General features: G+C 43.3%; 1 protein-coding gene and 1 long non-coding RNA gene across 5 annotated transcripts in view; one reads left to right on the top strand and one right to left on the bottom strand.

The window, feature by feature from the left end:
• NCK2 (NCK adaptor protein 2) overlaps nucleotides 1-759 on the bottom strand; it is an 84,533-nt gene extending 83,774 nt beyond the window's left edge. For 3 of the 4 annotated variants that reach the window (XM_085214655.1, XM_085214676.1, XM_085214680.1), the window contains exon 1: nucleotides 449-759. The gene's annotated coding sequence lies outside the window, so the exon portion shown is untranslated. Of the gene's footprint in view, nucleotides 1-71; nucleotides 96-448 lie in introns of those variants that run through there. The other variant, XM_003203176.5, reaches the window with a different exon arrangement.
• A 9,317-nt stretch (nucleotides 760-10,076) lies between these two features.
• On the top strand, nucleotides 10,077-21,754 carry LOC146545625 (uncharacterized). The gene is made up of 3 exons (XR_014881267.1): nucleotides 10,077-10,290; nucleotides 18,374-18,686; nucleotides 19,649-21,754. It is a non-coding gene; the product is annotated as an uncharacterized LOC146545625 (long non-coding RNA).
• The last annotated feature ends 6,015 nt before the right edge of the window (nucleotides 21,755-27,769 follow it).

Here is a 27,769-nt window from a genome sequence, read left to right as displayed (position 1 = left end):
CCGTTCGGGCGGCACTGCTCGAGAAAAAAAACCCGGTTTTACCCCTCCGCAAGGGTTCGGCGGCCGCTTACCAGAATATTCCCCGCGGCCACCACCGCTGCAGCCCGGGCCCGCATCGCCGCGCCCCGCACACCGCCCCCACCGGAAAACTTTCCGGCCGTGCCCCGGCTGCGAGGGACCCCTCCGCCTCCCCGAGCCAACTTCTCCTTTGTGCCGCTTTCCCCGCGCCGACACAAAGCGGTGGCTGTCAGGCGCCCGCCGGGGCCCCTTCCCTCGCCACCCCCCCAGCCCTCGGCCGCCACCTGCCCCCTCCCCGGGGAACCCCCGCCCAGGTGCCCCCCGCCTCTCTCTTCCCTTCCCCCCCGTCGCCCTGCCCCCACCGGCAGCCCCCGACGGCCGCCACAAGTTTGCGGCGGCCCCGTCCCGCCCTCCCGCGGGGCGCGCTCACCTCAGCCCGGCCCGGCCGGTGGGAGCGGGGCGGGGCGGAGCGGAGCGGCGCGGGGAGGCTCCCAGCCCGGGCGGACTCCGCTTCTTTGTCTCCTCGGCGGCGGTACCCGCTCGCTCGCTCGCTCCCCCCCTCCGCTTCCCTCTTCCCTTCCACAGGCGGATGCGGGCTGCGTGCTCCGAGAGGGGCCGGCTCCCCCCCTTCCTCTTCCTCCTCCGGACGCGTCCAAGGCCCCGGCCCTCAGCGGCTCCGCTCCCTGCCTCCTACAGCCGGCGGCAGCCCCGGCCCCTCCTCCTCCGCCCGATCCACCGCCCGCCCACCCCCCCGCACAGCCCCCGCCCCCGCCCTGCCCTTCCTGCCGCTGCCGCTGCCGGGATCGCGCGGGAGGAGCTCCCCGGGCTCCCCCTCGCGCTCCGGGAGTGCCGCCGCTTCCTCCGCCCGCCCCCACCCTTCCTTCCCGTACCTCCCGCCGCAGGAAGGCCCGGCCCGGTCGGGGACTGGGGGTGCCTCGCAGATCTCCCGACCGCGAGAACCCGGGGAAAGTGCTCAGAGAAACGGGGAATGAGGACCGGTTTGTGGTGTTGCTGCTGGTGCTGGGACCGCTACCTGCTGTCCGCGTAGAGATGGCATGTGGTGCCGAAACTGCCCCCCTCAGCCCTTTCTAGCTAAATTGTGTGCCATGGGCAGGTGAGAGGCATGGCTGCATTTCAGCCCCCCTCAGCAGCCTTTGTGCTGAAGTTACGGAGCTGTTGGCTTTCTGCCCATAGGAAGAACCTTCTGCCACAAGATTGTGCCCTTCTGAAAAGCTGCTGTGTCTCCCTGTGCACAGAATCAGAATAGTTTGGGTTGGAAGGGACTTTTAAGATCACCCAGTTCTAACCCCCCTGCTAGGCAGGGACATCTCCCTCTAAACCAGGCTGCTGAAAGCTTTCAGGGAGAGGCTTCCCCAACCTTGCCTGTCATGAGTGATCAAAGCCAGCGTTTCCCACAAGGGCTTCAAGATGACCTGCTAAAAGCTGGTGTTGGGTGTGAAATCAGTGGTGGGATGAAGGACTGACTCAACCTGTGGCCTTGTAACATCACTGTGCAGGACCTGGTTTCAGCCAGGGCCCTGTGTCACAGAATAAGAGAATAACTTGGGTTGGAAGAGACCTCACAGCCCACCCAGCCCCAACCCCTTCCATAGGCAGGACTGCCCCTCACCAGCTCAGGCTGCCCAGGGCCCCATCCAACCTGGCCTTGAGTGCCTCTAGGGATGGGGCACCAGCTTCTCTGGACAGCTCTGCCAGCACCTCACTGCCCTCTGAGTAAAGAATTTCCTTCTAACATCTAACCTAAATCTCCCCTCTTCTAGTTTAAAGCCATTCCCACTTACCCAATCACTATTAAACTGTGTAAAAAGTTGATTTCCCTCCTGTTTGTAAGCTCCCTTCAAATCCTGGAAGGCTACAATGAAATCTCCCTGGAGCCTACTCCACACTGAACAAGCCCAGCTCCCTCAACCTTTCTTTGTAGGAGAGGTGCTCTAGCCCTCTGACCATCTTCATGTCCCTCAATGGACCCACTCCAACAGCTCCACATCCCTCCTGTGCTGAGGGTCCCAGACCTGGACACAGTACTCCAGATGAGGCCTCACAAGGGCAGAGTAGTTGTGCTAACCCACAGTGGGTCTTTGTGCCACTGGGAGATAGGGAACTGGAAGGGTTTGTCCTTGTGGAGGCAGTCAGGGAGTTCAAAAAGGAAAAATCAATGCTGCTAGAGGGAGTCACTTTGAGACGTTGTAAAACAATTGACTTTTCAACATAAACCTCTCTTAAAGAAGAGATTTGAGCTCTACCAGTGCTGGTTTAGGCTTTTACCAGCTCATTATTTGTTATTAAATGCACAAACCCAAAGTAAATTCAGCTGTATCAGCAAAATGCTGTCTTGTTTCCTGGGCTAATGTAGAACTTCACGGAGAGAACTTCATACTGATTTTCAACCAGTCACAAAAATACATACCCTGAGATTTTCCTGGTTTGAAATAGTTCAGAAATCTGTGAATAGTTCCCTCTTCTCCTTGTGAACTTCTGCTGGTTCTTTCAGCACTTAATTGATGGTTTTGGAAGCCTTGGTTGCCTTTTGCATGCCTGCTAGATAAAACTGAAAGGAAAATGTGGCCTTTTGTTTCTTCCAAGAAAGACTAAGTGCGCACCTCAGGGAGGAACAGAAAGCCCCTTTCTTTTCAACTCCCTTTGTGCATGCATTTGACTTTGATTTCGAGGAGTTGTAATCTCCCTTTCTGAACCATAACCTGACCCTGCTTTTTGAGAGCTGGGAAATATTTGGGGTCTCAGGAACAGAAATCTACATTCTGCTGCACAGCCTCTGCCTCACTTTAAGGTGAGGCCTTGCTCAAGCCTCCTTCTGGGCCTCGGCCTGCAGAGGCTTAGGCTGAATTTAGCTAAGTTTGCCTATTTAAGGACTTATAGATACGAGTCTCTTGTTCTTGGAATGAAATACACTGCAGGAGGAATAATGGAGAGGTGGTTTACTCCCATTTTACTCCCATCTTGTTTACATTCATAGCGCGCAATTCGTTTTCTAGGGTTTCTTTTTTTTTTCTTAGGTTCTGTCCCTTCTTGCCACACCCTGCAGATTTCATCACACAGAAATCTCCCATTTTGTCATTTGTTCTGCAGCACCACAAAGCTGAGGCAGTGCAGGCAGGACAACAGGACCACAGTGATGCTCTGGTCCACATGCAACCTTCAAAAGTGCTCAACAACATAACAAGTGGGCAGTAGGGCTCAGAGCTTTCCAGGTATCTGAAAAAAAAAAAAAAAGATGAAGCACACCTAGCTTTGGCAGATTAATGCTAATAGGATTTATGGAAGAAAAAACGTTTGAAAAGCTGGGATTTGAATGAATTCGTTGTCTTCTGACAAATGACCAATTTAAGGACTTAGAAGCATTCTGTTGTTAAATATATTTAATTGCATTAAGAAAGATCCATTAAAGCTGGTTTTGCCAAACTGTGGCTTACGGCAAACAGAAGATACTGTGGAAAGGGACTGGAGTGGTATGTTGAAGGGTGCTCTGATTGCCTGCTGAAAGTATCCTTTTGTTTCACCAGTAAAAGAGACCGTAATGTTGCTTTGAGTAGTATTTCAAAATGTTGAGCCTACTGAAATATTAATGTACACTTTTTGAAATATCATAATTAGCTGTTATCTCTGGAATAACTGTTATTAAAAAGATCTGACTGCTTGTGATTCGAATGAGAATTACGTTCTAAATATGAGAAGATGATAAATTTGGGGGGATATGCGCAGACGTGAAAGCAGTACATGATGTGGTGGGCACGCTATTTCATATAAAGAAAGTAAATATGCAAAGCATATACTTTTGCATATGCATAAGAGTGGTGCAGTCCTTAGAAACTATATACACAGGAGAGAACAGCATGAATATTTCTCCCAGCCTAAGGCTATAACTGTATAGTAAAAATAAAAGCAAAAATGGTTCAGAAATAGAAAGATGTTTCTTCATCTTGGTTAAAGAAACAGTGTACCTCACACCGCTTTTGGAATAGAGTTACATGCAAACGACGGGTCTAAAGTTTGTGTGACACTTATTTTGCAATGACTTAATAATAGCATTAATTTGCACAAGAGGCTGAAATAAAAAAAACAAGCTTTTTTTTTTTTTCCTCCATTTTGCTTTTATTCCTTTCTTTATCTTTCCTTTTTACATCCCCCATTTTCCATTCGCTAGGTCATGCTACCTATGCTGCTCAGCAGAGTGCTATGTTCTCCCTGACCAGAACTTGGCTGTAATCTCAACCACAGACTCCAATCTTACAGATTTAACACATGCTAATAAATTTACATCTTAGAGTGGCAAGGATGTGATTGCGGTCTCTGAGACGAGGCTTCCTCCATGTTCTGTGCAAGCAGCTCACTCTTTACCCAGACACTTCAGTTTTTCTAATTGGCTGTTCATTCTGGACTCTGAGTTGCTACGTGCTCCTGAAGACCAGTGTGAGGACATCAGAAGGAGAAATATTGTGTTAAAATCTGGAAAATGGTTGTTTAGTTCGGACATGGACAGCAAAGGCATTCTGCCTCTCTGTGTTAGTTCATTGCAGAGAAAATATATCTAAATGTAAATATAAACTTCTTAAAAATTACTACTCCTCTTTCCCCATACCTTCTTTTAAAGGAATCTGACTTAATAAACTCCATATATACAAGTGATGTTGTAATACGATGTCACTAAGAGATAGAGGTGTAAAGACACATGAGGTATTCCAGGAAAAAAACAAAGTGGCTTCTACTTCTAATCTTAAGAAAAGGTTCATTTTTATAACATCTTTCAGAAAAATTCCCAGCTTACAATTAAGTTAACTTACTGAAAGTCACTGTATTTTCTCTCTCTCTCTCTCTCTCAAATAAATGAATAAATGAATAAATAATCACCTACTTAAAAAAGGGTTTCTGTTGCTACATACTCTCTGCTTAAATCATATACTTGATTCCCCTGCACATGAAGGGAAATTACATGAACGCTACCAATGGGAGATGGATCCCAAATACTCAATTAGTTACTGCTGAGTCACTTAAGTATATATGCACAATGATTCTGATTCAGCCTGACAGTAACACAGCTGCTTTTCTCACTTGCAACATGACTGCTGCATCTTCAATGACATTTACAAAAAATCATTGAGGGGAAGAACGTGTCCTCAGAGCTGAAAATACATCCAAATTCTTCTATTGAATGGGCCAAAACTACCCAAAGGTGCTGTAAAACTGCAGCTAAATCTATCACCAGATTGTATTTTATTTGACAAATTCTATTGTTATCTTTTGTAGACAGTTGCTAAGAATCAGTGTATTTCTGCAAGGAAAACAATCCAGCGTTGCGGGCTTTGGAAATGTCAGGGCCCTTGATTCTCCTGTTTATTTAAAAGTAGAAGTGCGCTGAGGGATGTATTTTGAACTCTATTCAAAGGTTAAAACTGATCTTTCATGTAGTTCTGAAATTCAAAATATTGCTGCTGCTAAGTGGCTTGACTCTGCAGCGTAATCTCTGCTTTGCATTTAAATACCAAATCCTATCGGGGCTGGCTGCTAAGCAGGCTGTGGAGACATGGTCACTGCATTTCCTGTGCAACCCTGACGTGTGGCAGGGTGGTGTGAGATCTGAGTGAGTGCCGTGCAGGGCATGGAACGTGCTGCCAAGGTGGGTGATGTTGGCAGTTAAATTACCCGTGCTGGACTTTGCTCAGAGCTGTAAGCTGATAGTCCCTTCCTCAAGGGGAAAAGCACATGGGGAGAGGCAATAGAAGCGAAACAGAGCAGGTTACACCTTACTCAGAGAGCAGCGAGCTGCATGACTGTCTTACAGATTGCACAGCCGTTTGTTTCTTTGCAAGGAGCTTTTACCTCTCAGATGAATGAATCAGATGACCCTGATGAAGGGTGAGGCTTATCTTGGTGAGCCTTTGCTGAGCTCACACTGCAGCTTCCTCAGGAACCACTGGCCACAGCCTTGAAGGACCAACTCCAGGAGCAAGGGGTGACTTCACCACTGGAGCTCTAGCCAGTGTCAGAGTCTCACAAGTTCACAGTGCTCTCTTTGACTGCAGAGAAGGAAGCAAAATAGGTCCTTATCAGCCTTCTCACATCTTTTATAAACAATGATGGCTAATCATAGCCACTGCCTTTGAAAAATGTATGACCAGTTGCCATAGTACTGCCATCAACATACATAACACCTGGTATCTCCTAGAGCACCAAGAGGGATAAGGTTATGCAAGAAGCTCCACTTTCAGAAAGTTTTTTCACCCTCCATGGCTACAAGGGAAACCTGAAAATCTGATTCCTATCAACTTAGAAACTTGTCATTAAAAGAAAAATCAGTGTGCTTTTAAATCAGGACTTATTAGTTTTGTGGTTTGTGTCCTGGCTGAACTTTTGAATGCTTCAGCTGGCAATTCTGAATCAGGTGAGAAACTGAAAGGGGTTTTCTGCTATTGTATGCTGGAGCGAAGTTTAGCTTCGTGCAGCATTTCGGATTTGAACGTGTAATGCAGATTGGTAGCAGTCGGTACGTGAGATTCTAGTCTGTTGGCTATACAAGATCTACAGCCTACGCAGATCAAACATCACCTACAGCTTACACAGGTCATCACCATGTCTGCTTTGTGTGGTTCAGAAAATGTGAAGCTGCAGTCTGTATTTTACGTTTCAATCTAGAATTAAGACAAAAAGATGATCAGTGTAAAGTGATTGTGGAAAGTATGATTTTCCCTGCGTATACATGATCTGCAACAGAAGGAGCTAAAACATAATGGATGAACCAAGATGGCACCTGCTTCTGATGGAAAACTTCAGGATGTTTTTAAAATTCTTTCTTCATCTTACAAAATGTATGTTCTCCACGCTTAACAAATGAGGTCATCCTTATTTTCTGACAAGAAACGTATTTTAAAAGATCGGAGGAAGACAAAATAATAAAAATGTACCTCCTGCTACATCTTTTGTCAAGGATGTTTTTGAGCAGGGTTCGTTACACAGGGGAACGCTCAGGCTGAATGTAACTAGATGTGACTTTAAAGTCATCATCTGGGTATACAAGATGATATACCACTGTTTCCAGTAGAACTGGTAGGTAATTATTGTAAAATACTCTGCACTCCAGTATTTGGCTGTCACTCAGCAAATAACCCCAGTCACCACTGTGGAATTAATTGAATAGTAGTACATCAGTACAATCAATTGCTGCCACAACTAATTAAAATTAGAATTAGCTGAAAGAAAAATAGTATAAGGAGCTAACATGACTGAGAGAAAAATTGTCCTGTGACTCCATCAGTTATAATTTAAATTGTTGAACACTTATTCATAATAGAAGAACTGAATACAAGGCAGCAATGCAAAAAACACTGGTCAAATACAAATAATACAGAAAAGAAATCAGAAAACACTCAACTGTTAAGCTAATAAATGCAGTTTGTTAACTGAAATGAAGATAAAGTAAGATTTATTTTGAATTTTGATTGTATTTTAAATAGACCTTATTCTCTGTACAGTTCATTATTTTAAGGAAAGAAAAAGCTTATTTTTAGTTGTCACAGAAGAGCTGATAAGATAATCAGGTTGCAGGATATGGTTATAGGTTTCTTTTTGTTTGTTTGTTTGTTTTGTTGGTTTTTTTGTTTTTTTTTTTCCTTCTTTAGCTTTAAACCAACCAATTTTTCAACAACTACTGCAAAGACAGCAGCCTGGCAATAGCAAATGGTTGAGCATATCTAAGCTCAGATCTGCTCCACCTCCATTCTTTTAACTGATCTCTATTACATACAGGTATTGTCTAGAGACAAGGGAAATAATTCAGAAATCAGTGTTCTTGGCTTTGTTTTCTATCTGTCACTGTCACCAAAGGGCTCTATAGCTTTACCTTAGTTGGTAAAGCTCGGGCAATTTAGCACTCCTGTGTTTTATGTGATTATAGTTCACCAGGATGATGGAGAGCTAATTTGTAGATGTAAAGCATGGCGGGCGCTGCATACAGGTGGTACATTTCAGTGCTGTGAGTCAGTCATGGCTCAGTCAATTCTGATTTAGTTGAAAATTCCAGCACTCAGCTGATATGAATCAGGTGCCTTTTATTTATTTTTTTTTATATGGGGTGGATCTGTTGAATTTATAGTTTTGTCACTCATTGTGTCATGCTAATGTAAGTTAAGGCGTATTTATCTGCAGTGTGTGAACATACATGGGCATACGAAACAAAAAGAATCTGGATGTGCATCTGAGCTGATCATCTCCCAAACGAGGAAGAGAAGTTGACACCATTCTTTGGAACAAATCCTGCTGCTGGCAACAAGTAGGCAATGCCAAGCAAATGGTCCTCATAGTTCTGCAAATTCCTGGTTTGAAATGTCATCACTCTCACTGCAAAACCCCTCTTCAGCAGAGACTGTGGGATCTGCCGGCAGGCAGGAGAGTTGTGGAGGATGTGGCCAGACACTGTGCTGCTGCCATCCTCAGAAGACCAGAAAGAATCATCTGATCATAAAATGGCTTGGGTTGAAGGCACCTTTAAGATCATCTAGTTCCATCCTTCTGCTGTGGGCAGGGTGGCCACCCACTGGATCAGGCACTAGATCAGGTTGTGGTGGTCCAATGTGTTGAGGAGCTGTTTGACCTAGTACTGGCAGGTTCTATTCTGAGTTTTAAATTACCTACCCATTAACATTTAAACGCGTTTGAAATTAGACATTTCTCACAAACGTCCATGTGGTGTCTTCCTCTTGATCTGCTGGAAGGCTTTCTTCAGAGCTCGCCACTACAGCATCCTGCTGCTCTCCTGGGGCTTGGTCGGTGAGGTCCTTAGGGCACTGTTGCCTTGCAGGGCAAACAGTGGAGCAACTTAACTTGCAGTTCATCTGCTTTATGTCAACACCAGCAGGTTCTGACAGGTCAATCAGCCAACAGCCCGTGTACTCTCCCTTAACCCCACAAAGCAGTAGCTTCATTCACCCAGAGAGAAACCTGTAGAGAACCAGAGGTCCTTCTCTCCCTCAGTCTTACCACATCTCTGTCAGCATGGCTGTAGCCAGTTGCCAACTCCAGAGCTTCGTGGGAGGGTGGGTGGGATAAACACTAACGGGGAGTGGTTGCATTCTCCCCATTCCTGCCTCAAACTTCCCCGTCACCGGGCCTTTTCCACCAAAATACCCATAGGAGAGGAATTCCTGGGATTTAGCCAAGCCAGAGGGAATGTGTTGTGCCTTTGGGTCTGGATGACATTGTTCATGGAGACCTACAGATGTTACAGACCGGGTGGTGATTTGCTCAGTGCAGTATACTCCATGGTAGCACGGCCTGTATTAGTAACATCCTCTCCTACTGAGTGCCTAATACTGTGCTACCATGTACCTCAATGTCTGCAACTTTGAAACTGGTTACAGAAAATTGGCTTTCACTGATTTCATCTGCTCTTGCAGTTTTGCCATGAGTTACACAATATGGTGTGTACTTTTTGCTTTTTACTTAGAGACCAAACAGCCCAAATCCAAATCTTTAGTTAGGTTTTCTAGTCTTGACCTTCTTCAGAGAAAAAAAAGAAAAAAAGAAAAAAAAAAAGCAACAAATAAAGTTTCTTGCTCTCAAAGCTGAACATGCATACTCCTAGCTTTTTTTTTTTTAATTCCTTTCCTTTTTTTTTTCACTAGAAAATAAATAAAAATAATCACCACATTTTAACTGTGCTTATTTGGAGTCATGAGCTACAAATACTAGTGGCTGATGGCCTGGTATTTGTATCTCTGAACCTTCCAAGTGTCTCCATGTGGGCACCCAAAAACTGCATTACCTCTGCTCAGAAAAGCCATGGTGCTTCAGCTCCTCGCAGGTGCTTTGTGAGGCTTGATGATCTTGCTTTGAGATTCAAGAAGGGAAAGCACTGAAGTAATGTGATGCTGTATTTTCTCACATGCTTCTGAACACCTAGGACTGAAGAAGAAACACAAAGCAGGGCCAGAGGGGACTACTGTGGGAGGATTCTAAGATTTGGCTGCCTTCAAGCCTAGCATTTCACTTTCAGCCTTTGACCTGCTGCACAGAAATGAAGTCAACCTCACACTCTTCTGCCAAAACCAAGTCTGTTGAGAGCACCGATTACAGTGAAAAACCTCGAACACTTGCAGAGGGAACCCTTTTGCTTTTTGATACACTGGAGCCAGGAAGTCACTAAGTGAGTACAGCCCTCTGAGTGCTGACACTCTGAAAAGCAAAATCAGTCTTGTTTTTCAGAATAGCACACTCAGGTCCACAGGCCAGGCTAACGGAAGGGTAAGTTATTTTCCTCGCAGTTTGGCTAAAAGTGGCATAATTGTGACCATTCCTTTATCAGAGTTGTTACTTTTGCAGTTGTAAACAAGAAGGACTTGCCAATTTTCCACTCAATGGGAAAATTCTGTGTGTTTTGATAGCAATACACCAGAGACAGCACATAATGGAAATGCTATCGTGGAGTGCCAGCTCAAAAAGAGAGGAAAATGGCTGAAGAATTAACTGTCAAACGACTTCTCTTTTTTTCTTTTTCCTTTTTTTCTTTTCACTTCTTCATTTTCTTCTTCTTCTTTTTCATAAGTCTATTTAGCAACATTTATGGAAAATGATTTGTGTCTCAAATAGGCCTATGTGTCTTTTTTGCTATCATTTAAGGTTAGACCTAGCAAATTTACCTGACTTTTCACTGTAATCTCAAGATGCTTCCAGCTTATGTCTTTTATTTGTGTTAATTAAATATGTGAAAAGATAGACTTGTGTACATGCAAATATCACTGCATTAAAGGTACCATATCAGACTCAGCAGTTTGGGGAATATATGTGCCAGTGGATTTCTCTCAGATAAATGCGATGTTGTTTATGTGTATCTCTGCTTGTGTGTCCTGACCTGACAGCCCCTTGCCTTCTGGCAGGCAGGTATGCCGTAGACCAGTTAGCTCTCTGCTCCCTACGTATATTGTTACAAAAAAGGAAGCTGTGTGCTCCTTTTGGAGCTGTATTTTGTCCCAATTCTTTTCCTGCAACAGTGCAAAGCTGTGTGTGTTCAGCCTGTATAGCCTTCTTTACTAAAGAGACCTCTTTAGATCAGATTAATTATTTGCTGACCAGCAATTGATTATCTGCAACAAATGCAGACTTTACTCTAGACATTTGTGGTTTCTCTGGGGCTAATTCCTAGATTAAATCATAAATGTTTATACTCTGGTATGAAAAGTTTATTCAAAGCTAGGAGGGAATGCATCTAGTGTGGACATATCCCCCAGTAGCTGCTATCTAGGCCGTATGTCACTACTTGGACAGTTGCCTATGTTCAAGAAAATACTCATGCATCTTTTTTTTTAATAAAGTTGTGCCAACATTCTTCACTCCACAGAGCCTCAGACATTGCAGACGCTTGATGTTTCTTCATTAAATCCATTTCCTGCAACCTCAGAGGTTGCAGATGCAGCCACCAAAACAGTCAGCTCCAGAGCAAGAGGGGATGGCTCATGCCTCCATCCTCCTGTCCCAGCCCACGTTCTTCTCACAGCAACACAGGGCCCTCTCCAGTGACTCACTTGTGAGACCCAGACATGACATCAGGATTGGGGACGGTCCCAGGCACGTGCCATGTGTCCTGGAGTTAGACAGGAAGGTGTGGAGCTGCCATGTTGGGTTTTGGCGCTGTAACAGCACAAAGCCTGTTGTTAGTCACACTGGCCTTTCATCACGTCCAGCCCTAAGCAAGTCACTGAGCTCCATTCATGCAATCAGGAAGCCAAAGCAATGTCACATAGAGTCGCTGCCCCAACATTGTCCCTGCTGAATGTCCACGGGGGTGCGTGAGCCATCCTAGCCAACCTTTCAGGAACTTCCACAAACCATTGCATGGCAGCTGGCAGCAAGGTGTTCATCTGTGATCTATGACTGACTGGAGAACCAACCTTCCCATTCTCCCCAGTTTTCTGGAACATTTGCTGTGTTATCTGAGCAGCTATCTAATTTCTTTAGATTCAATTGACATTTATGTTTAGATAAGGAAAAACCTAGCACAAATGTCTTATTTTACAGATTCTCCTGTATTAGGAACAAATCCTGTATGTACTTTTGCAGAAAGTGGATTTAATGAAGAAACATCAAGCATCATCCTTTGGGAACAGCATTTTGTTGGTAAAAATGAAAAGTGAAAAGCAGGTGCAGAGAGGGAGGTAGAGTCTATATCTCCAAATTATTGGAAGATCACTTAGAGAAGAGGGAGCCTGGGGGCAGGATTAGCAAATGAATTTCCCTAAGTTCTCTGATACAAAGAAGTGGAAGGAACGTGACTGACCCCAAGTCTGTGTAGGGAAGGGAAGGATGGAGGAAGTAACCTTGCCCTGGGCTTGCTTAATGCTTGCTTTACTCCTTTTCCCTGACCCTGTCAAACAGGAATCCCAGGCTAACCCCACCTGCTCAGAAGACTCAGTGTGCCAGAGCATCACTGGAAGATTGGACTTCTCCTGCAAAGTTTGTTTTCTGCTGTTTCATGTTCTTCTTAGTGTTCATTTTACAGAGAATAGGACACGTCCCCATCCAAATGCTTTGACAAATGAATTTAATAACACTTCCATTCATTTACTGCTTGCTAAGTGAGCAGTGATAAGGTGGTCAAGGGAGTTGTTCACATGCAGGCAGACTTAGAAGAAATAGTTCATATGCAAGAAGAAATCTTGTTATTTTTTAGGCATTTTTCTTCCTATTCCACATGATGCAGTGCTGCCATTTAGAATATAAATGACTAATCAAATACAATTACAGATTTCTGTATTCACTTTTATTGAGTCTGAGGAAATAAAATGTATCTGCTATAAAGCAGAACCATAAACTACAGATAGATCTCTCACAGCTCAGGCAGGTAAAGAGAGGAGACATCTCTTCATTTGATATATGTCTTGGAAGTATGCATCTCTTATTCATACACAGAAAAATTGTGCTTCAGGTTTTTAGGTACTCACTAGTTCAGATATTAGGATGATGAACCACGTATAAAATGCTAAACTTATTGCTTAGGAGAAACACAGACGCATCGAAAACTTAGGGTTGGTAGAGAACCAGCTGAACTAGACTTGTGAGCTCTATATGTGAGAATATGAGCATGGCTCATATTGTTTACATGACTTTAAATTGCAGCCCCAGTCGAAGCCGTATTTTGTTATGCATTCCTATCAGAATCACCTATATTTACAGCAGCACATAAGCAATAATAATACAACTGTTGTTGTAAAAACTAAAGAACGACCATCTCCTCGTAAGAAAGTCCTCGTGGGAGGAAGAGCCACATCGATAGGCAGAATGCAGTGTCAGGTTTGGCACATTGGTTAGTGGATGTATTTGAGGCTGTGAAGAGGAAGGGCCAGTGAATACATCCTTACTCTAGTGCTCACATTGCAGTCTGAAACACACAGGTAGGAGGACCACAACAACCCTTAACTGTAGTGCCCATGTAACTCATCATTTTAGTCTGAAACACTCAGTCAAACCACAATATCTTGAGAAACAGAGGCTATTTATGTACCCATGTCCTTACAGCAGAGAAAAAAAAGTGCTCTAAAATAAATGCAGCACATGGCCATTCATAATGGACAAACATTCCTTTTTGGAAGAATTTCCCAAACCAACCATTACATTCAGTACATTTTTCCCTACTTGCTCTGGGCTCCTAGAGAAAAGATAGAGCTCAGGGGAGGACAGGGTAACTGAGGAAATGAGATACAAAAGCTGCAGAAATTGAATTTCCTCAGTTATTCTTCCATAAGCTGTATAAACTTTCCTTACTGAAAGAAATACTCTGAGGCCCACAAGTTCTTACATTTTCTGTGTGACTCTACTAGTAACCTTTGCCTATGTTGTGACCATCCAAAAGTCTCAGAGCTACACAAAAGATAGAAAATACAAAACCCTTCCAAACATTTCTTCAAACAAACAAACTAGTAAACTCTGGCTACAAATGATTTTAAATATATAAAGAAAAAGGACTTTGGTCTTTTGGGTGACTTTACTGTCTTTTTCAAAGCATTGCTTGAATCTGCCTGACTGGGCCACATTTAAATGGCAAAGAAAATAGTGAGGAAAGTGTTTTGGATATTTAAGCTAGAAAACATCAGCCTAAATATCAGTGATAGCAGCACTAATATAGTATTTTTTATACATACACTTCTGCTCATTTCTAGAGTTTCCCATGAGACAGGGGCAGTTTATATAGACCTACATTTAGGATAAAGAAATGATGGCATATAGCAGTTAGATCAGGAAGCAATTCATTACCAGAGATGAAATTCACCACAAAGCTCCTGATACCACTGCTCCCATCCACTGTCTCAACAGGAAGATAAACCATTTTCACATTCATAAAATAAGAATTAAAATTCTTTTGCTTCAAGTGCTTTTGACAGTTCGGATGTGGATAAAAAAATAAACTCAGCCTTCAATTTCTTATCTATAATCTAAATAATATCCATCCCTTAACTACTAACCCCACGTATGTGTTATACAGCAGCGAGGGGACTAACAGCATTAGATCTTGACAAGCAGAGATGGTTAATGTCTTAGCTCCTTGCTCCACCAGAGCCAGCCTTTGGAGAGTTCATTTTTAATCTCTTTCCTCTCTATTAAATGAACAGCTCAAATGAGATGAATTGCTTCGAAAGCATTAATTTATTTTTTCTCCATGAGACTCCTTTATAAAGATCTACTTTTCATGCCTGAAAGAAGGAGAAGGAAAAAAAACAAAAACCAAAACAAAACAAAAAAAACCCCATCCAAATAATAGCAAACAACAAACAGTAAAGCAGGAGCTGTGATTTATTCAGTCTGGTCCCTTTTGAGGGATACAACAGCTGCAGTCTGCCGGGAAAGCATCTCAGAGTGCTGGAGAATCAGTGCTGCACTCAAACTGAAGAAGCATGGAGAATTTAGAGCCAAGTTAGCTCTTTTCCTTCAAAGGAAAGACAATGAATCATCACTTGTTTACACACAGTCTGTCTTACCCTGCTCTGTGCAGAGGAAGTGCTCTCACCCACATATTGCTTCACCTGACCTGTTCTTGTTCAGATTTCATTTTCAGATGTCCTTATCAGCATCGACAATAACAGGAACAAAATATAGGTTTGTAGTATTTAAACTGATTCATCAAGAGTGTCAATTAAAAAAAAAAAAAGACACCTTACGGTTGACCTGCTAGAAGAAAGAGTATAAAACTTGTCATCCATATAGATTTTTCTCTTTGTTCATCCTATGCTTGTCAGCGTGGCCTTCAGCTCTACATCCCTGGAGTTAATTACCTTTAACAGAATTTTGCTGTCCCCTCACTTTTACTGTTAAGTGTAAACTCTTCCATCATAAATTATAACCACCATAAACTGAACCACAGAACTAAGACTATGATTATTGCTACCGCCGATAATGAAAAAGTTATCTACCATACTGGAACAAATCCCACAGCCTTTTAAGTTTCCTGCATGAATAATTTGTTATGTCCCCAGTTTAAACCTTTACTAACAATGTCTCCCAGTTTGGAGAGCCTTGAGAGTTTAGCAGGGTAGTTTTAATTTATTGCAGCCTGAAGATCTTTACAAGACCAGGAAAAAGAAGGCTCTTTGTCTAAACGGCAGGGAAGAGACAGCTGCAGGCCCATTACCTGCCATGTTAGCAATCGCTGCACTGGCTGATGATGGTCACAGGGGCTAAAGCTCTTTCCATGCTGCGGTTCTTTCTCTCCTTCCCTCACATTATCTCTTCTCAGTGATTGAAAACAATATTTGCAATAAAATGTTGCCATTGGAAATAAGTGATAAACAGTGGAACAAAAGGTGAAAGTGACTTGAAAAATAAAATAATTGATTCATTTACAGCGTGATGAGATTTCATAGAATCACAGAATCATTGCAGTTGGAAAAGACCTCTCACATCATCTATTTCAACCATCAGCCCACCCCCACCATGCCCACTGACCACATCCCTCAGTGCCACATCCACATGGTTTTGAGTACCTCCAGGGACGGTGACTGCACCACCTCCCTGGGCAGCCTGTGCCAATCTATATTACAGTCGTTGGCTGCTCGCATACTTCTTCAGTCTCCTCTACCAAGATTATAGCAATGCTTGAATGGCTTGGATTAGCATTGAGTTCTACAGTTAGAACAACATCATTCAGATACAAAAGCAGTTGTAGTAACTTTGTTATTATTATTATTATTAATCTATAATGAGGGATTACTTCTAGTGAAAACATTGGAGAGTGTGCTAGAAAAGGTGGGTATGCCTTCTACCTAAATTTCTTGGATCTCATATAAGGAGGGACAAAATTGATGGGAAAATAACTTTGGGAAATGTATGAATGAAAGTAATATTTGAATAATTCATTTCTCTAAAATGGCCTCTGAAGTCTTTTCCCCATTTTAGTGAAAAATGTACCATCTACTTGTGGCAGCTTATAGATGAGGACTGTATTAAAAGGTATTTAAATCAGAAAGTGATTCCAAAAATTTCCAACTTTCCATGCATCAGCGAGTATTTTTGACATAGCCTGATGCTATAGGATTTTAATAAATATTCAATTTATTCAAGAGCTTATGTTATTTTTAGACTACTTGCTACCTATTATCAGGACATCACCTTTGAAAGAATAGAGCTTCAAACAAGGAGAGACACCCAGCTCTCCCACAAGATTTCTATGTTTGCAGGGTCTGTGGAAAACAGAGCACTTTGCATCAACTAGTCTAAAATGCAGATGTAATGGAAACAGATTGGAACAGAACTCTGTTTTTAAATAGAGATGTCCCCAGAGAGGCATGGTGCTTGGGACTGCAGTATTCCAACATCTGTGCTTGAGGACAGGGATCAACAAACCTCAAAAGCTGCTCCTACAGATAGAGATTCACACATACACATTTGGGGTGGGGGTTCAGCAGTGATATCCATAGGGTAAGAGCTATTTCCCCAGTCGAGTGGCAAACGCCACACCAACAACTGCAGCATCATCATCATGGAAGAGAGGGACACCACTCTGTTCCTTCCCCACAGCTGTCCCCTAGCACGTAAGTGTCAAAAAATAAAGACCAGGTCTCCAAATGTGGTCTTACGCAAGAACTACGTTTCGAAAAATTTCTGAACAAACTCTATTAGAATTTCCCAAAGTAGAAGGACAACAGCGTTACAAAAATAAAGCAAGAAAGATGAATTGGAATAGAACATTTGGGTGGAAACGCTGAGTTGTTGCCATGACTAAAGGGAGTTAATTTATTTGCTTATACATTCTTTGTAATCTCATCTTCTCCCATGTGACTGCCAATGACTCATAGTTTGTTTACTGATGAAGAAAACATGCTTTCCCAAATCTGTGCATGAAGGCATCTTCTCTGGTCAGAGCACATTCCTCCCACGCATAGAAGCAGGGACAGCCTCACGGACACTGCTCAGCATCTCTGGGATCAGCAGGGTGGGGAGACATGGAGAAGGGGTACTGCACAGGTGCTGCCCATAGGGACCACTGGGGGTAGATAACACAGCTTGGGCTTGTTTGCTTCTCCCCTAGTGTTTCCCAGCCTCAGTGGTTTGGAGACTTTCTAGCCAGAAAAGTTGCATAGTAATGATGCTAGGAGAGCTGTAAGGCCAATAGCTCAAAGCCAGCTCTACTGTGCTTTGCTGTTCTAGGAGGATTCAACCTTCCTGTAGACCTTTATAGGCATGGATAGCTTCTGAGGATCAACTAGGCTGGACCATTTGCTGTTTTGTCTGGTTGCACCAACAACTCTGCATGGGGCTGAACCAGAGAGAGAACTGCCTGATTCAATGACACTGTAATGCACAAGGCAAACTACTTAACAATCCCAAAAGAAAACAAAACAAGGAAGTTCATAGTTTCTAGTTCACAGATTTCTATAAGCATGTTCCAGCTTCTATGCTCTATACTGAGACCAGTCCGCTGTACTTCTGGGCTTGATATATGCCAGCTCAGACACCACTATTGGAAAACACAGGTGGAGAGGTGTTTGCCCTCTCCTCTCCTCTCCTCTCCTCTCCTCTCCTCTCCTCTCCTCTCCTCTCCTCTCCTCTCCTCTCCCTCTCCTCTCCTCTCCTCTCCTCTCCTCTCCTCTCCTCTCCTCTCCTCTCCTCTCCTCTCCTCTCCATCCCAATAAAAATGAGCAGGAACTGAAAGGGAAGGGTGTTCCTGGGATGCTTCTTGAAGTTCGAAAAATCTCCATTGTTAAAGAAAAAAGAAATGTGTAATTTTTGACAGAAATCCAGTAAGAATCACTGTGATAATCTGCCAACATCTCTGGAATGAATGATGCTCTCTTGTAGGTGTGTCATGCAAGAAGCTGCTATTTGATTGTTTGTTTTTCAGAGGGTTTTGCTAGACCTGGCTCCAGGAGTTGCTGTTAGCCATGCATGTTGCCCACAGCACAGCTGAGCACATCCCTCTTCTGCCCCACGCCACAGCCCAGCCTGCCATTGGAGGAGACAAACAGACACAGCCATTAGATGCAGTGGCTTTGCATCACTTCAGGCCTGTACTTATTGAAAAGTAACAAAACTGCCTGTAGACAAACATATGAGATCATCAACCCACCCATTAATTAAAAAGGAGTGGCAATAGCTTAAGTGGATATGGAAGACAAGCTTCATGGTAGGACTAACTGCAACAAGGAAGCCAGAAGGTAATCACAAAGTCATAGCATCAACAAGGTTGGAAAAGACCTCCAAGATCACTCATCAACCTATCACCATTTTTTCCCCACTAAACCATGTCTCTTAGTACAACATCTAAACATCCCTTGAACACCTCCAGAGATTATGACTCCACCACCTCCCTGTGCAGCCCGTTCCAGCACATGACCACTCTACTGGAGAAGAAACTTTTCCTAATATCCAACCTGAACCTCCCCTGGCACAACTTCATGCCATTCCTTCTAGTCCTATCACTACTTATGTGGGAGAAGAGATTGATCCCTACCTTGCCACAAGCTCCCTTCAGGTTGGCATAGAGGGTGATACAAGTCAGGGTGCCATTGGCCTTCTTGGCCACCTGGGCACACTGCTGGCTTATGTTCAGCCAAGCACTGACCAATACCCCCAGGTCTATTTCCTCTACACAGTCTTCCAGCCACTCTGTCCCAAGCCTGTAGCATTGCATGGGGTTGTTGTGGCCAAAGGGCTTAGAATGTGAGGCCAGGCTGCTGTCTGGAAAACAAGTGATGTGTTTCAGGCTTAGTCACAGCAAGTGCCTGAGTCCGCACATTCTGTCTGTGGTAGAACCTCAGACTTTGGTGGCCCATTTCATAGTGTTGTCTCTTGTTTCCTTTGTAACATCATAGATAAAGAGAAATCTCCAGGTTCAGAAGGATTTTTATTTTTTTAAACTTTGAATGAGATGCCTAAGTGAAAAACCACAGCTTTGAAAGCCTCAGTCTTGGGCGCCAGAAAACTCCTTGGTGCCTCGCTTTTGTCAGTGAAGCCTCCCCAGGCAAATCTGTAGATGTAGCTCTTTCAGCGGTGATGCCACTGTTAACATTTGTTGTACTGCAGCACTTAAATAGATTATTAACAATATTTTTAGTTAGAATCTCAGCCCAGACTGACCTTATGGCTGCTTTTCTTTTTTTTTTTTTTTTTCCCACAGCTGCAAAAGCAGGAAGCGCCATTGAGCACAGCACTTCAGGAAGCACACACAGGGTACCAGTACATCCACTGCCTTGGAGAATGGCAACAGAGTGGTTTTATGACTATTCATCTCTAAAACTTTGCTTACATGAAGATTCAGATGGACATATAGCTTGTCTATCCCTAACCTAAAATTCTCCAGGGTGATTGTTCAGCTTCTAAAATATTTAGATGCACACACCCACACATGGCCCATTTTTTTTCAATAGATTTGTATAGTTGTGTCCCTCATTTGCTTGTGCAGATTCTGTCACTGAATATTCAGATAATAAATGGACATGCGAATATACAGATACATAAATACCAAACTCACTCTTTCCACATCTTTAAATGCAAACAAGAGAAATGTCAAATGCATTTTATCACACCGTGAGTAGACAACAGTCCATGCTTTTTAAAAGGAAAGTGGGCACAGGAGAGAAAAAAATCCAGTTACCCCACCACTAGATGCATTAGGCCAAAAATAAGTAGTTCTAAAAATATATGTACTGAAGTGTAAGTGGGAACTATTCATAGTGGATGGTCACATTCTTGACCCCAGTCTGTGCTGGTTATAAGATAACCACATGAATTCCCAAGTTGCATTGAAAAGTGCTGCACTGTACTGTAGAAACACTTGAAATTTAAGTCATGCTGATCATAAAGGAGTACTCCAGAATTTTATTTATTTGCTAATGCAAAAAAAAAAAAAAAAAAAAGTAACTGTCACGTTTCACGAGGATTAAGTTAGACTTTACCACGTTGTTAGCAGACACCTTACATAAACTTGAATTATAGGGACAGATGAAAATAATGTCATAATCAAGGTGCACACAGCGCCTATTTATGCATCTGCAACAGCTGCGACTCATGTTAAACTACAGTGTGAACATCTCACCACAGTTGTACCACCACAGGGGTACAATTGTTACCTGCAAGAGATCTCCTGCCTTACAGTGTGCTATTGCTCCCTCCATACACAAGAAGCAGGTTTTTCCAAATTCCTCCCTGTAATTTCACAGATGTCATCCTCATGGAATTCCTGCTCAGATGTTCACTTTCATCTCTTCATACTGACCATCTTCCAGTGGCACTCACATCTTTCTCAGAAAAATCCTCCCCCTCTCTTTGGCATTTTATTTACCTCACACCTCAGCAGAAGTGAAGTGCTGCTGATAGAGTTATGTTTCAGAGCTGTTGAAGGAGGCTTTTCTCTGCTTCCCCTCTGATTGAGCACCCTGTGTGTCCACCAGCCATCTCTCTCCCAGAGTACAATAAGGCCTTGCTCATGTCAGCCTGCTCCACACAGCCCCAGAGTGGAAGAAGCTGTGATTTGTTTCACACCAAGAAGGCAGCAAATAGAGGAGGTCACAGGCTGGGCCTGTTGTGCCCATGGGGCATTTAGATAATGATGTGGATTTGGCTTTTAAATAGAACCACCTCTCCCTAGCAAACCCCAATGCAGGACACAGAGGATAGGAGCAATCTGGCAGACTTAAAGGAAACAACCCATTGGGCTTTTTGTAGGGGTTTCTTACAAACTCATCATTTGCGGCCATGTGGTGTTTCTAACTGTTGTCTCTGAAAAGTGATTTCACCATGCCCAAATAAAAACTGGCTGACATCATTTTAGACATGATTTTTATCTGTCAGTAACTGTACTGATTTGTTTGACCAATGAGGGAATTCGGTAGGAACTTTAACATTAGCTGGTGTGAAGACAGACATTTGGAACTCTCCTTGGACGTAACTCCTGCTCCAGGCTCTCGGCTCAGTTGGTTAATTGGAGATACTTGGAGCACTCTGAGATACTTGAGACAGGTCCCATCCTGTCTGGCCTCCAGCTCTGTGCTCCAGAGGGACATGGGCTCCCTGTACTTTCTGTGGCACATCCGTTAGTCCTCGGCATGCATCTCCCTGGGGCCGTCAGGCCATGTCTGTATGTGAGAGATGAATGAAGTCTTACACTGCTGCTGATTATAATGGGACGTTCAATACCTACATCACGCCTCCCTGATTAAACTGGCAAGCTGGATCTTCCCCATCTTAGTGTACTTTCCCCTTTCTCCGAGACATAAGAAATAATAGGCAATTCAATAAAATTTCCTTCAATATTATGGATGAATTTAGTCAGGGTAGTTAATTTAACAAATATTTTTTTTGCACGCTTTTTCATCAACACCTACAATGTTACCAATACTTCTTAATTGCCAGCACTCCATCTTCATTTTTCTTTGTACAAACAAAGAAGTTTGAAAATAGTTCGGTATTATTCTTATTTTGTAACAATTTATTTCCCATCCCTTTTTAGAAAGAGGTCTGTTTCCTCTTTGGTACAGTATTCATTTTATCTGGTGCCCCTTTGGCTATCCTTAACTCATTCTGTTTTCTTGCTGTTTTTGTATTTTCCTGCGGACTTTAATCGAGTCTGACAGGCAGTCTTTCTAAAGCACACAGGCAGTTTCTTTCTCCATTTTGTTTTCTCTGTCAGAAGGATTGCAGATAGATATGCTGCAAATGAGGTTTCTTTTAGAGTCTCCAACTTTCTTATAAACTCATATTCGTTTGATCATTCAAGTGCTCCATTGCACAGTGGTCACCGGTTTTATTAATAGCTTTCCAGTTTGATTCCACACCTCTTTCCTCTCGTGCTAACCATCTAATCTAAAACCTCCGGCTATCAGTGGCCGTCTCCTGTATAGATCTTTTTTGTTTTGGCTATTTGAATTTGACTCACTGTAAGTAACAGCATTAAATTGCCCTAGTACTCTCACATACCTAATTTGCTTCCATTGGACAGAAATAACTCAAGGCTGATATCTTTGAAAGAATTTCAGCTGCATCAAACCCAAAAACACTAGGAACTCTAGATCAGCTTTTCTGTATACAACTATGTGATACTGTGTAAAAAGGGTGCACAGGAGGTCAAGGAAGCATGGAAGTTAGTTTTCATTTCTAATTGGGTCCTCTGAGAATGCAGACCATCCTTTTATGCTTTTCACAGCATTGGGGTGAAAAAGAGATAAGAAGATGGAGGAAAGAGGGAGAGAGAAAAAGGAGGAGACAGGAAGGAAGGAAGGGATGGAGGGAGGAAGAGAGGGACTGAAGAAGGAAGAGGAAGGAAGGAAGGAAGGAAGGAAGGAAGGAAGGAAGGAAGGAAGGAAGGAAGGAAGGAAGGAAGGAAGGAAGGAAGGAATTTTTGTGTATCAGGACAACTCTAATAGTGAGGTTTTAAGAACTATTATGAAGCTCACATTAAAGTTAAAATGGCTGGCAGCACTGGTGCTCTTTATTGTCTGAATCATGATGCAGCTGTGCCACAGCTAAGCAATGCCTTATATTTGCAGTAGCTGTAGGTGTCATGCCAAAGATGTCCCTCTGGGGTGAGGTGCCCTCTGGACCCAGTATTCCCAAGCTCTAAGGTTGTAAGCCCTAGGATTTCTCAGACTCCTTTTCCTCCAGCCAGGCTCTTGCCTTTCTTCCACATGACCACCATACCTATTCTTTTCTTCCCCTGTTAAAAACAGCCACATACCCCACTAGTTGCTTTTCTTATCTGACTGCATCCTACTCTATCAGTATCACTGATCCTTTCTGTGCCTGCCGAGGTATCCGTGCTGCAGGTGGCCTGATGCAAGTAGCTCACATGTTGGAAAAGAAGAAAATTAGGGGTTTGGTAGCTATGAAAACTAATAGCAGCTTTGTGCTGGGAGCCCTGGATAGTGGCAGTATGAAGATGAAAAGATAGGAAAACACCACCTTCTCACAGTAAATCAATATTGTTAATATAACTAAGATCTTCTCTAAGGGCGAGGGCACAAATTTCCGACATTAGCTGTTGTCATAACAAGTGGTCCCTACTATTCTCATTTTTAAAATTGACCTTTTCATCTTTTCTTACTGCCATGGAGATCAATAATCTCATGCATGAGGAGAGTTACCGGTATCTGCAGGATGTCCAGAGGATAAAAAATAACACTGCGATACTTACTGTACTGTCTGCCTGAGCACCTGCCTGCAAGTGTCCCAGAGCAACCTGGCTCAAGTTTTTTCTACAGTGCAGAGACAGAAGATAAGAAGAGAACTCATCGTCGTTCATTCTACATAATTAATCAGCTATGATAAAAGCTTGATGAAGCAACATTTGCAGTAATGCGGGCTTTAAAAATAGATTGTATAATTCCCTCCATGTTTTCAGTTTCAGTCTACATTCATGTGGAATGGTATGCAAATACATAATCACATCCCTTACTCCCACACGCATGCACTTATAGGAAGGCTCGTCGGTACATACAGGAATAAAACACGCATACCCATGCAAAAAACATGCTTGAGTTGAGGTATTTAAGTATGATAAGAAATATTTACATTATTTTCATCATTGTTTTCAACTGCATATATTGTGCCTTCATAAGATATCATGTAAGCGCAGTGATGTCCTTGTATTAAAGTGCAGAGATGTGAGATGAACACTGCTGGTGAGAGGCACAATGTACATGTTCAGGTGCTTCTCCATTACGTACAAACATTCAAAAGATTTTTATCGTCCTTTTGCATATATCACCGAATAATTGGTTCCAAGGCAATTGCAGTCTCTATTTATTAGATGATACATTTAAAAAAGGAGAAATGGGAAAGGAAGGGAAGGAACAATACATAAAAACTAAAATGGGAGAAAAGAGGAAGTGTTTTCAGTGAAGCTTTTCATAATAAAAGTTACCGTACGTAGACAATGTATCGTATAGATAGATATTGCTACACGATCACACACTGATAACTAAAATCTGCCCAATATGTGTTTAAACACATGTATAAATCCATATTTTCATATGTTTGCTCATACCTGTGCACCAGTGTAGGCATATGTATACATGGTGTTTAAATGCTGACCCAACCACAGAACTTTTGCAAGGCGAAGAGAGCACTGAATCTGACACCAAAGTGCCAAGAAAACGGGGCAGGCAGCTTATGCAACGTGCCTGCAGCTCACCCCAAACACGAGGGCAGGTTTCTGCCAGCAGAGCTGGGTGTGCTGTGCGAGCAGCATCAGCCTAGGCAGAGTGGGGATAAAGTCACCGAAATCGCTGACACGGCTCCTCTGCTAGAAAAAGCCCTGCGGTGGCCCAAAAAAAAACCCTCAGCCAATTTCTTTCCTCATCGCATCCTAATATGCACTGCTGTCATGTCTTGGAAAAAAATCAGGGCTTTCTCCTGCAAGAAATAGCAGAAAGGAGGATAAATTGCTTTATCTTTGGCAGAAGTGGAGCAGGCCTTCTGTCATATCCTCGAAGCTGCTCCAAGGAGAGGATTTCCTTGCATGCATTCAGGCAATTATTTCACACTGAACGGGGAGCAGAAACATTTCTGTTTTGCGTCTGAGTCTCCTCCAGGGTCCTTTGTTGCAAATGCCCAGAGACTGCTGCCTTGGGACTGGGCTGAGGGGTGCCCACCGCCTGCAGCCCCTGCCTCCCCGAGGTCACACCTTCCTCATTAGTTCATAAAAAGGCAGTGGGACAGCCAACAGAGACTCCCTCCACAGAGTGGCAATTTGATTTCTTAGCTACACTCGGCTTCTCTCTGAACTCCATAGTATTGCTGGCAGTCAGGCACAGCCCTTGGTCCCAGGGATGACACTTTCATTAACTGGGGTACAACTGAATTTCAATTTGGTAGAGCGACAATTTGTTTTCTCATTTCTCTGCTTATATTTACAGGCATCAGATTTTCAGATTTACTGGAGCACACCCACAGTGAATACTGCTTCCTGCAACTTTTATTATTCTGCAGAATGGATCCCAGCAGAACATTAGAAAAATAAAACTGGACATGTAAACTTTATGGCCTGAATCCACCCAGCTGTAATTGAAATAAATACTTGGATGGTTCAGTTCCACTTAAATGAAACTCATACTGATTGTGAGGGTGACAAATATTTATATATATATGGGTACATACGTAAAGATTTATCAATCCTTTGCATCTCTGAATCTTCACCAGAATTTTCACAAAACTTTGTACCTTTGAAAAATGGGAACATGTTCATTTTTTACATTTTGTTATGTTCCCATGTAGCATGGACTTTCATAGAATCATAGAATCCTTTGAGTTGGAAGGTATCTTTAAGTGCCATCTGTCTGAACTCTTCTGCAATGAACAGGGACACCTACAGCTGGATCAGGTTGCTCAGAGCTCTGTCCAGTCTGATCTTGAGTGTCTCCAGGGATGGGGCATCCACCACCTCTCAAGGTAACCTGTGCCATTGCCTCACACCCTTATTGTAAAGAATTTCTTCTTTATATCCAGTCAAAATCACAGAATCACAGAATTGCAGGGGTTGGAAGGGACCTCTTGAGATCACTGAGTCCAACCTTCTAAAGCAGGTTCCATCCAGCAGGTCACACAGGTAGGCATCCAGACAGGTTTTGAATATCTCCATAAAAGGAGACTCTACAACCTCTCTGGGCAGCCTGTTCCAGAGTTCCATCATTTTGCTAGTCCCTCTTTAGATAATGAAAGGCGGTTCTCAGGTTTCCCTGGAACTTTCTCTTCTCCAGGCTGAACAGCCCCAGCTCTCTCAGCCTGTCCTCATAAGAAAGATGCTCCATCCCATGGATCATTTTTGTGTTCCTCCTCTGGATGCAATCCAACAGGTCCACATCTCTCCTGTACTGAGGACTCCACATCTGGATGCAGTACTCCAGGTGAGGCCTCACCAGCGCAGAATAGAGGTGCAGGATCACCTCCCTCTCCCTGCTGGCCATGCTTCTTTTGATGCAGCCCAGAATACAGTTGGCTTTCTGGACTGCACATTGCTGGCTCACATCCAGCTTACCATCCACCAGTATTCCCAAGTCCTTTTTGGAAGGGCTGTGCTCCATCCTTACATCCCCCAGCTTGAATTACCACAACCCAGGTGCAAGACCCTGCACGTGAATTTATAGAACCTCATGAGGTTCACCTGGACCCACTGCTTGAGTCTGTTTTTACCTGAAGGACAGCATCTGACTGACTGCCACATTGCCTTTAAGCATAGTAATTAGTTTCATGGTATTTTGAAAGCACTTGGGGCAGAGCTCAAGGAGGGGGGGGAGTGTTGCTCTATTTTCATGGAATGAAAGTAGAGCAGATTTGTATGGCTGTGCACAGTTACAGGAATGGCAGCATTTTTGCCATGAGTAGTTCACAAGGGACAGGAGTGTGCTCAGTTTTGGCTGTTTCCAGGTGCTTTCTGTACCCACATGCACAAACCTAATTGCATGAAGAAGCCAGATTTTTGGTAGAGTGCTGTGAGGAGTGAGTGGAAGTTTTAAAGAGCCTTGTACATAAAATGGGTGAAAGATTTCCCAAGACGTGAGGTTTTGTATGGGCATTTCTGAGCAGTCCTTTCACTCTGGTGAGGTAAGGGTATGCCATTGCAGCCCAGAAATAATACAATCCCTGCTCTGCCCTGGCACAGCACCCACAAAACTCAAGCAGGACAGCACGAGGAACACGAAATGCGTGACTATAAAACATCAGCCAAAAGAGAAAAGACAGGTTTAGGAAACAATTAAGCTGCTTAAAAGCTTTGTGAGACTCTTGAGGGGGAAAAAAAAAAAAAAAAGAAAGAAAAATGTTCTTACAGCTCTCAGCGAGGTAGAGGAGAGAGGTTCACGCAGCTCTGTCTCATGGTGCTGTTCCACTGACATTTTGCAGATGTGAGCTCACCTTTGTTTAAGGTCAACTTTCCGGTGCTTGAAGTTGCTAATCCTGCTGAGTAGTCAGGCCCCAAATGAGCCTGATCCCGAAGGGAGCTGTCAAGCAGTGCTTCCCTGCTTAACTGATTAAGACCTGCTCCCAGTTTTTCACCGGCAATTGATGGATCTAGTAGTTGTCTTTCCCGTGCAAGGTAGATCAATTGACAAGAAAACTATTTAATGGCAAAGCTTCTAAACGCTTGTCTAAGTTCTTTTTTGCATTTTAATAGTGGAGACAAGTTATTCAATCAAGCATGGCACTTTGTGCCACGGTGTCGAGTTGAAACATATCAGCCTCTTTGAAGAAAATGCTTCGGGTCGTATTGTGGACAGAACATCCTGAGACACATTTAATGTGACAGGCT

The sequence above is a fragment of the Meleagris gallopavo genome, chromosome 1, assembly GCF_905368555.1.
Source record: "Meleagris gallopavo chromosome 1, MGAL_WU_HG_1.1, whole genome shotgun sequence".
Classification (NCBI taxonomy): Eukaryota; Metazoa; Chordata; class Aves; order Galliformes; family Phasianidae; genus Meleagris; species Meleagris gallopavo.
This window is presented reverse-complemented; position numbering and strand designations above follow the sequence as displayed.